General features: G+C 39.6%; 1 pseudogene; it reads right to left on the bottom strand.

Moving 5' to 3' along the window:
* Positions 1-495: 495 nt before the first annotated feature.
* LOC101395344 (PRELI domain containing protein 3B pseudogene) lies at positions 496-1,077 on the bottom strand (annotated as a pseudogene).
* Between the last annotated feature and the right edge of the window lie 7,020 nt (positions 1,078-8,097).

Here is an 8,097-nt window from a genome sequence, read left to right as displayed (position 1 = left end):
ATACAAATTAATACATATAATACTCAAAACTTAAAACTATACAATTTCTCCCTTAAAGTGAGTTGCTTTTAGCAAGCTGTTGAAGTTTACCACAGCAGGGCAATCGTGTGTACATAAGAGGTGGCTCTGCTTTGTTCTGAGGTTGGTCCAAAGCCAGATAGAGTGACAATGTGTGAAAAGCTTTAAAATTCTGCCTTACAGAGATTAAATATGCCAATACTAGTTTGAAAGTACCTTTTCAAAAATTGTTAAATTTTCACATAGTTACTTGAACCCTTAAAATTAGATGAACATTTCGAACAACATTAATTTTGGAAAATCCCTTTTACGTAAAAGCCCTGCACCTCTTTGTTTTGGTCAGAAGTCATATAGCCTTTCTTCAGGTTATTAAAAAAAATTCTACCTAGAATGTAGTTGTATTTTTAAAATAACAAATAAATATATTGCCAGCTTAGAGACCCTGGGGGACCCGATGTTGTATACCAATTTTCATTATCATTTCTCTACAAATGCTGCCGCTGCCATAGCTGTCCTTATCTTCCTCTTGCCGAAGCCATCAACTCTTCAGTCCCGGCATTTAATATATGTATCGCCCATTCCGTTGCATCTCAGCCTTTATTAGCATTTGAAGATATTGTACTTGCCATTAGTGCTTCTGGGTAACTGCTGAGACTGACTCCTTTCACGGTCATTATGACTTCTTGAGTCAAAATAGTCTTTTCTGGGTCTTGAGGATGTGGTTTGTGTATGTCTCCCATCTACTGAAACCATACTTATAAATGATGTGTTAGTAGATTTAAGTTTCACTACTTTCTCTACAGGATCAACTACAGAATGTTCTTGCACATGTGTTTTGGTTCTTGCTGCACCAATAAGTGAATTCACAATGGGAGGCAGTTCTCACTCTGTGCTGAGAAGTCTATGGCTGTGCAACTTTCCAGAGGGATCTATGTGTCTTTCCAATACATCAACCCCAACCGTACTCAGGTTCACAGGGTTTGGGTATATCTGCATCGCAGCTGTTGTGACTATTTCCCATGGGTGGTAAAAGATGTACTCTGAAGTCCAGATCTTCATAGTGGTGACCTGTGTGATGTCTTGGTGGTGCTAGGGGACAATGAGGCAGAGAGGTGACACCTGCCCCTACTTCCCCACATCCCCCAGCCATCCCAGCTGGCTACCTCTATGCTATGCTCCTTAACCATTTTGTTTCTTTATGCTACATTCTGTATAATTTCTCAGACTTATCCTGCAGTTCACTAATTCTCTTCAGTTGTGTCTAATCTGCTGTCGAATCCATCCATATAGTTTTACATTTTATTGTGTTTGTATTTTTATAAAATTCTATTATTGTCTGCTTTGTCATTTTTTATATTTTTTCCTGTTCCTGCAGAGATCCTCAAAGTGGTCTTTTATTTGTTCAAACATAGTAAGCATGATTACTTTATAGACTCTTTGGTGATTCCTATATCTCAGCCTTGTGAATCTGTGTTGCTTCTGCTGATTCTTTCTAGCTTCCTTGTGTGCCTACTTATTTTTGGCTGGATACTGGATGTTTTATATGAAAAAAAATGTAGGAATAATTTGAGACCTATAGTTAATTAAGAAAACTTCATCCAGATTAGACTTGTCATTGCTTCTGCCAGGCACGAGGATGCTACCAGTTTGAGATCAACTTAAATCAAGTTCAAGGCTTGAGATTCACTAAATGACCCAGAAACCAAGCTCAGGTGTAATTCCCTAGGAGGATTGATCCATTCCTGGACCAGCCTCACCCTGTAGACCTTTTAAGGTCCGAACATTGTGGGGAGAGTTTCTTGTTATATCCGCAGAATGTTTATAGTAGTCACAGGGAAAATGTTCTGGGATAGGCATACATACTCAGGGCAAAGATATCCTTTATTTTTTTGCTGTTTTTTGTTCCTGAATTATAATTTTCTCTTCAGTTTTTGTAATTTCCTATTATTTTGTCGGCTCTTGGAGTTTTAAAAATTATTTTGTCCAAATTTTTTTGTTTTTAGGGTTAGTTTAAATAATATAGCCCATGGCACTGGAAAGAAGGAGTCCTCTTGGATATATTTTGAAGGTAAGCCTAACAGAACTTTGTGACTGACTGGAACTCGAGGATAAAGAAGACCAATGGTATGTAACGGGAAGAGGAGTCAGAGATGATCGGAAGATTTTTGACCTTAGTGTTTACAAATGAAGAAGCAAATAACTGAGATGAGAAAGACTGAGGAGGTAGCGGGCTGGAGGAGGGATCAGGAGTTTATTTAGGGGCGTATTAAGTTTAAGATGCCTAGTAGGCAGCTGGGTACATAAGCCTGGAGTTCAGGGAAGAGGTTAAAGCTAGACGTAGAAAATTTAGAGCCCTCAGTGTATAGATATTTAAAATTGTGAGATTGGGTTGAAGTCACCAAAAGAGTGATACAGAGAAGAGGTCCAAAGACCTGACAGACATTCAGGAGATATTAATTCTCTCCTCCTCGTCTCCTGAAGGACTGTATAAGTATAATGTACTGCCACATATAAAGATGGGAAGTTTTTTTTCACTGAAGACTAATATACATGAAAAAATTTAGACAGAAAGAGTTTGTCACCATGTCCTGTCACCCTACTTCCTTACTGTGGTTCCAGCCTTCCCCCTTCCCCATCCCCACCACACTGCTTAGTCTGGGCTCTCAAGGTTTCTCAGCTGTGTTACCACACAGCCTCAGAGCTGGTCTTCCTGCTACCAGCCCACGCCTTCTTCTGTTTCCTCCACGCAAGGGCCACAGTGAAGCCTCTACAACCAAGGGTGATTGTTGAAGGTCTGTTCTTGAAGTGGCGTTCATAGTTTAATATTTATTAACATCATTTTTACAAATTTAGATGGACAAGACTATACTAGCGACAAGGGTTTTGCAAACTGAGGATACAATGTAAGCTCTTTTAAAGAATATGTGAGTGAAGGGACAGAATTTTTGGCAATTATTTCCTATTCATTGCAAATCATGTGTGATAATTAGGAAACAGAATTGTAAATAAAAGACCCAGACATTTGTCAATTCTGTGCCCACTTACCACTTAGTTTTCATTCTAAACATCCATCCATTTCTAGAATATAAGGGTCTGCATTTTCCAGTCTCATAGTCAGAAGCTGATTATTCAGGGAGAATGCCAAATTTCTGCTAAAATTCCTTTGAAAATAAAATTTAGCCTTGTCTGCAAGGCAGGAGAGTAAAGTGGGTGACCTTTCATTTTCCTTGACAATAGTGATTTGATTTTGGAGTCTATTTCTGCAATAATTTCCTATCTCTACCTCACTCTATATCTTTATTTCTTTTATCTTTTGGTCCATGCAGAAGCTATGTCAAAATAAAAGATAAAGTTATCAAAATAAAATGCTGCTTTTAATGTGAACCCTCAGAAGAGGGTTTAGGACCAATGCTTATCTTGACTATAACTGAAACACATCTAGTGCTTACTTTGAGCCAGGCTCTGTGCTAAGCACTATGCATAGATGATTTCATATAATCCTGACCGCAATCCTTGGGGGCAGATACTTTTATCATCCCCATTTTAGAGATGAGGCACAGAGGAGTTAAGTAACTTGTTCAGAGTTAGTAAGGAGGCAATTGAACTCCAGAGCCCTTGCATCTAACCTATATGCTGTAAAGCCTAATGGATGGGCACCTGCCCACTGTAATACCTCAACTGTAGTGAGTTCATACAATTTTCGTACACCGAGGACCAGTGATGCAAAAACCTAGGTCAACCTGAGGTATAAAGAGTGCGTATGCACCTTGATTTCAAGTGGACTTATTCTTAAACCCTTTTCCTTTGAGCTCCTCCACTGTTCCATATTCTTTGCCTTCTGGTCTCACCTCTTACCAGTGTGTTTTCCTATCTTGCATTTCTGAAAGTTTGCAGTATATTAGACACTAATAACGGTTTCAATGGGTACTCTGGCTTTTTGGGGAAAGGAGCTGGGAGCGGAATGGACTTGCCTTGCACAAGGGACGGGAGAGCCTGAGTGAAATCTTGACTAGGAAAGGAGGTGGCGTCAGAGACAGGAGTCTGTGGCTTAAGCACTGGGAATGACGAGTGTAGAAACCTCTTTGGGGAGGTCTGGACTTCGGAGAACAGTAATATGGTCCCACATGTGATGCAACCTTTCTGTGTGATTCACAAAATCTTCAGTAATGACCTCAGAAATGATGACATTCTTAAGTAGTTTGAAACTACTGAAAGGCTGAGTTCACGTTCTGGTTAATTTAGCCTGAATCAAGGCCAACAGACATGGACAAGGGAATACAAGTCTGACAGATAAAAGATTTTTGATCAGACAGTGGGAAATTGGCAATCAGGGTGTTAGAGGTGGAGAATTCCTCGTGATGGCTTAGTCCAGGTTCTGATCATGGGAGAGGTGACTGAAATGGAGTGGCAGTGAAGGTCTTTGGAAATGAGGAAGTGAAGACACTGAGGCAGAATTCATTCATAGCAACCCTCACATTCTGATTATTATTGCTTACTTTTTACTGCTATCATTATAAAAAGCCAATCACTGTTTTTGTGTGTTTCCAATCTACTGCATCAATGTAACATCAAAATATCCAGATGGAAATTGAAAAATTGAGGATCCTCAAGAAGGTGGTTTGAGTAGCACCAAACATCCAGCAGCAGAAAGATAAAATGTCAAGGTGATGAACAAATCACCTTTATCCAGACATTTTGAAGTCAAGTAGAAATAGCCAGAAAGTGAATATTGGCCAACAATTTCCTAGAAATGAAATTTAGAAGTCAGAATAGGTCATTGCATCTGGCCTGAGAGCCTACAGAAAATAAGGTCTCCATATTAACCAAAATTAAAACTGGCCAGAATGATGAAAGGCAGACAAGAGCCTGGGGAGTCTGTCAAAGGAACGATTTCGAAAATTTAGGTAACAAGAGATGAATGACAATGTCACAGCTAAGATGAAACAGCCTGGGAAGTAAAACCCAAATAAGAAGCAAAAGTCAAGAAATACAGGAGGATAAAACTCAGATGCTTTAGTGGTTCAGGCCTTCAGGCCTTCTTCTGCACATAAAATGGAATGAGACATCAAAGGGGGCCTTCATAAAGTTTAAAACCTTATTCTTACCTGTGGTCTAAGACAGGATTTAAATTTTATTGGAACGAGGTACAGATGAAGAATAAATCAAATTTAAGTGCACTACATAGTGTTCTTAATTAAATAGAAAAAGTCAGGATTTTGTATACGAGGAATAGAGAAAAGAGGGACTGGTTCCGTTGACCATGTTCTGTAGACGTTTCTTAGACACTAATGTGCATAGAATCAGCTGGGGATCTTTGTTGCAGATTTTGATTCAATATGTCTCAATGGATCCAGAGATTCTGTGTTTCTAACAAGCTCCCAGGTGATGCCAATGCCTCCTGTCCTCAGACCACACTGAGAGTGACAAGGCTGTAGAGCAGAGCTTTTCACACCTCGAGTTCCAAGAAAGCTCCCCAGGGGATACTGATATGCAGCAGGGTTTTGAAACCAAAGCTGTTGAAAAACTTGTTGGAGATTAATTAATGCAAGAACCAGAGGAATCAGGACCATCATGAAGCTTCTTCAAACAAAACTGTTTTCCCAACAGCATGTGGGAAAAAATATTGTAGATGTTTGTATAAAATGTCTAAAGCAGCCATCAGAAATTTGGGGCGGGAGTGGTATGTTTTAATAAACCATGCAGTCTCTGTTTTAAAGATGTTGAAGGCCTGGAGTGGATAAAAGAGGATAGATGAAATGAGTAAATCTGTAGACACATTAACATTTTTGTACCTTCTTTAATCAAACTTTTAATTGTTTGGATAATAAATCTGGCTGGTAACTTCTAGGTATTTAAGGAGCTGAGGACAGAGAGAGTATGTCTATCTGAGCGCATGTGTATATGAGTGTATATGTGTGTGAATGCTGTGTTTAAAAGCAAAAGCATGCAAGTGTGTGTGTGCGTGTGTGTGTGTGTGTGTGAATTTAGTCAGAGAAGCCCTATCTTCACTGAGAACCCAGGGCCGAGAAATGCTGACATCCTGCATGAGTGCCATACTGTGTATTACATTCAGGTGGTGAAAATATGAGCTCTTCAAGCACCTCCCCTTCTCCAATTCCCTGGAGTCTTCGTCTAATTTCTGTAGACTTCCTACATCTTCAGGACTCAACAGGATTCAGTCTCTGCTGCATCCAAATTTGTCCCTTTTAGTAGAACATAATTGGATGCAAATACAAATCACAACTATTGTCAGAATTCAAATGGGTTCTGATGAGAATTAATATTTTCCATTCATAGAAGTACTGATTCAGAGCATACAATAAGGCAAAAATTCAAAATTAAGCAGAAACCACTTATTTCTCAAGCAGAAATAGCTATAATATATTCATCTTATAGAGATTAGAATTTTGCAATCCAGATATCAGAGCTTTATGCTATAAATTATTTCTTATCGTCCCTCCCAAATCTTACCCTCCATAATGACAATTGAATAAAGGAATATGTGACAGAATTAGTTGAATGCAATTATCTTCACTTTACAGTTTAATTTCAGATCTTGTCTCATTAACACAATTATCCAGGAAAACATTATGTTGAACAAACACACAACTGGGATGTACTGTATGTATTAATCAGAATTCTTGTGTTTGCAAGTGACAAACTCAACTCACACTGATTTAAACCAAAGGAAAATGAACTTGTTGAGTGATGTAACTACAAAATTAAGGTACATTTTGGGTACAATTGGACCCAAAATGATGATTTTTTAAATCTTTTTTTATCTCTATCTTTTATCTCTATCTTTTTCTGTTTCCTTTGAGTCTTGGCCTTATTCAATCCTATAGCACACAGCTTTTTCTGATTAAGGAAGGTGTCTCAAAGCAGCTTAAACTTATAGACTTTAGGACTCAAGATCCCAGAGGAAGAAAAATAACATTTCCTCATACCGATGGCAGAAAAATACTTGAGAAGGCTGATTGGGCCTGGCTTACCTGCCCATCTCTGAAACCTTCATTATGGCCATAGGGTTGGAGCCCTCTATTGGCCTCATTTGGGTCACATGGCCATCTCTGGGACTAAAGTGTGGTCAGCACTGTCCCCACCTTGACAACTTGAGTGTAAGAGGGATGTTTCCCCTGAAGGAGGGGTGATAGGCGGATCGATAATGCATTTCCACTCCGTTACAATTCTAGCTTGAATGGTAGGTAAGATGGGACTCATGGAGGTGTTGCTAAGGACAGGAAGAGAAGTATATGGAAGGCGCCCAGGGAAGTTGCATGGACAAGACTTATAAACAACAGAGGAGTCTCAAATTAACATGTATGTGTATGTGTGTATAGTAAGATTTATATGTATTGGTAATGGACTTCAGACAAGCTATCAAAGCTATGGTGACCTGTAATAGAAAATAAGTTGTCTGGCTGCAGTGGCTCTTCTTGGGAGATTTAATAAGTATAAAAGCATTTATTATTAAGTGCAGGAATGGTTCGTAATGATGTATGATCTTTGATCTAAAATTAACCCCACGTATCTTTAAAGCCTAATTATGATGATTGTGTGTTTTGTCAGGAGTTCAGCTGAGCTCGGAGAGCTCAGCTGTCAGGGGTCAGGGCAGTCGACTAAAGTAACAAGCCAAAATGAAAGTAACAGTGAAGACTTTAATCACTCACTGGGATAGTATAAGCAAGAGGCTAAAACTAGATAAAGCACGGAATCCCCCTGTTCCATTTTCCCCATGGAATGGCGTGCCTGGCCAGGTTCAAGTGGATCAGTGCAGACGTGGGGGTCGTCTCACTGTTGAGGGGGCTCTGAACAAAAGGCTCCTTCAGTTTAATGGCTCCTATAGTTTTATGGATCATATATAAACATGATCAGACTCACGTTTAATCTGGGGGCTGGAGGGAGGAGAAAAGGGGGTGCTAGAAGTGGAAAAGTACTGGATACTGAGTCAGTGTGAGGAGAAATGTCTTCAAGGTTTCCCAACAAGGAGACCTCCCAATGGGGGTGCCTGGGCTAGGAGTGCAGACACGAATAAGAGCATGGCCAGTCAGCGGGGCTTGAGTCCTTGACTGCAACTTC

This window comes from Ceratotherium simum, chromosome 10 (assembly GCF_057802395.1).
Source record: "Ceratotherium simum simum isolate JZ-2026a chromosome 10, ASM5780239v1, whole genome shotgun sequence".
Taxonomy (NCBI): Eukaryota; Metazoa; Chordata; class Mammalia; order Perissodactyla; family Rhinocerotidae; genus Ceratotherium; species Ceratotherium simum.
The sequence above is the reverse complement of the archived record's forward strand: the minus strand, read 5'-3'. Positions and strand labels throughout refer to the sequence as shown.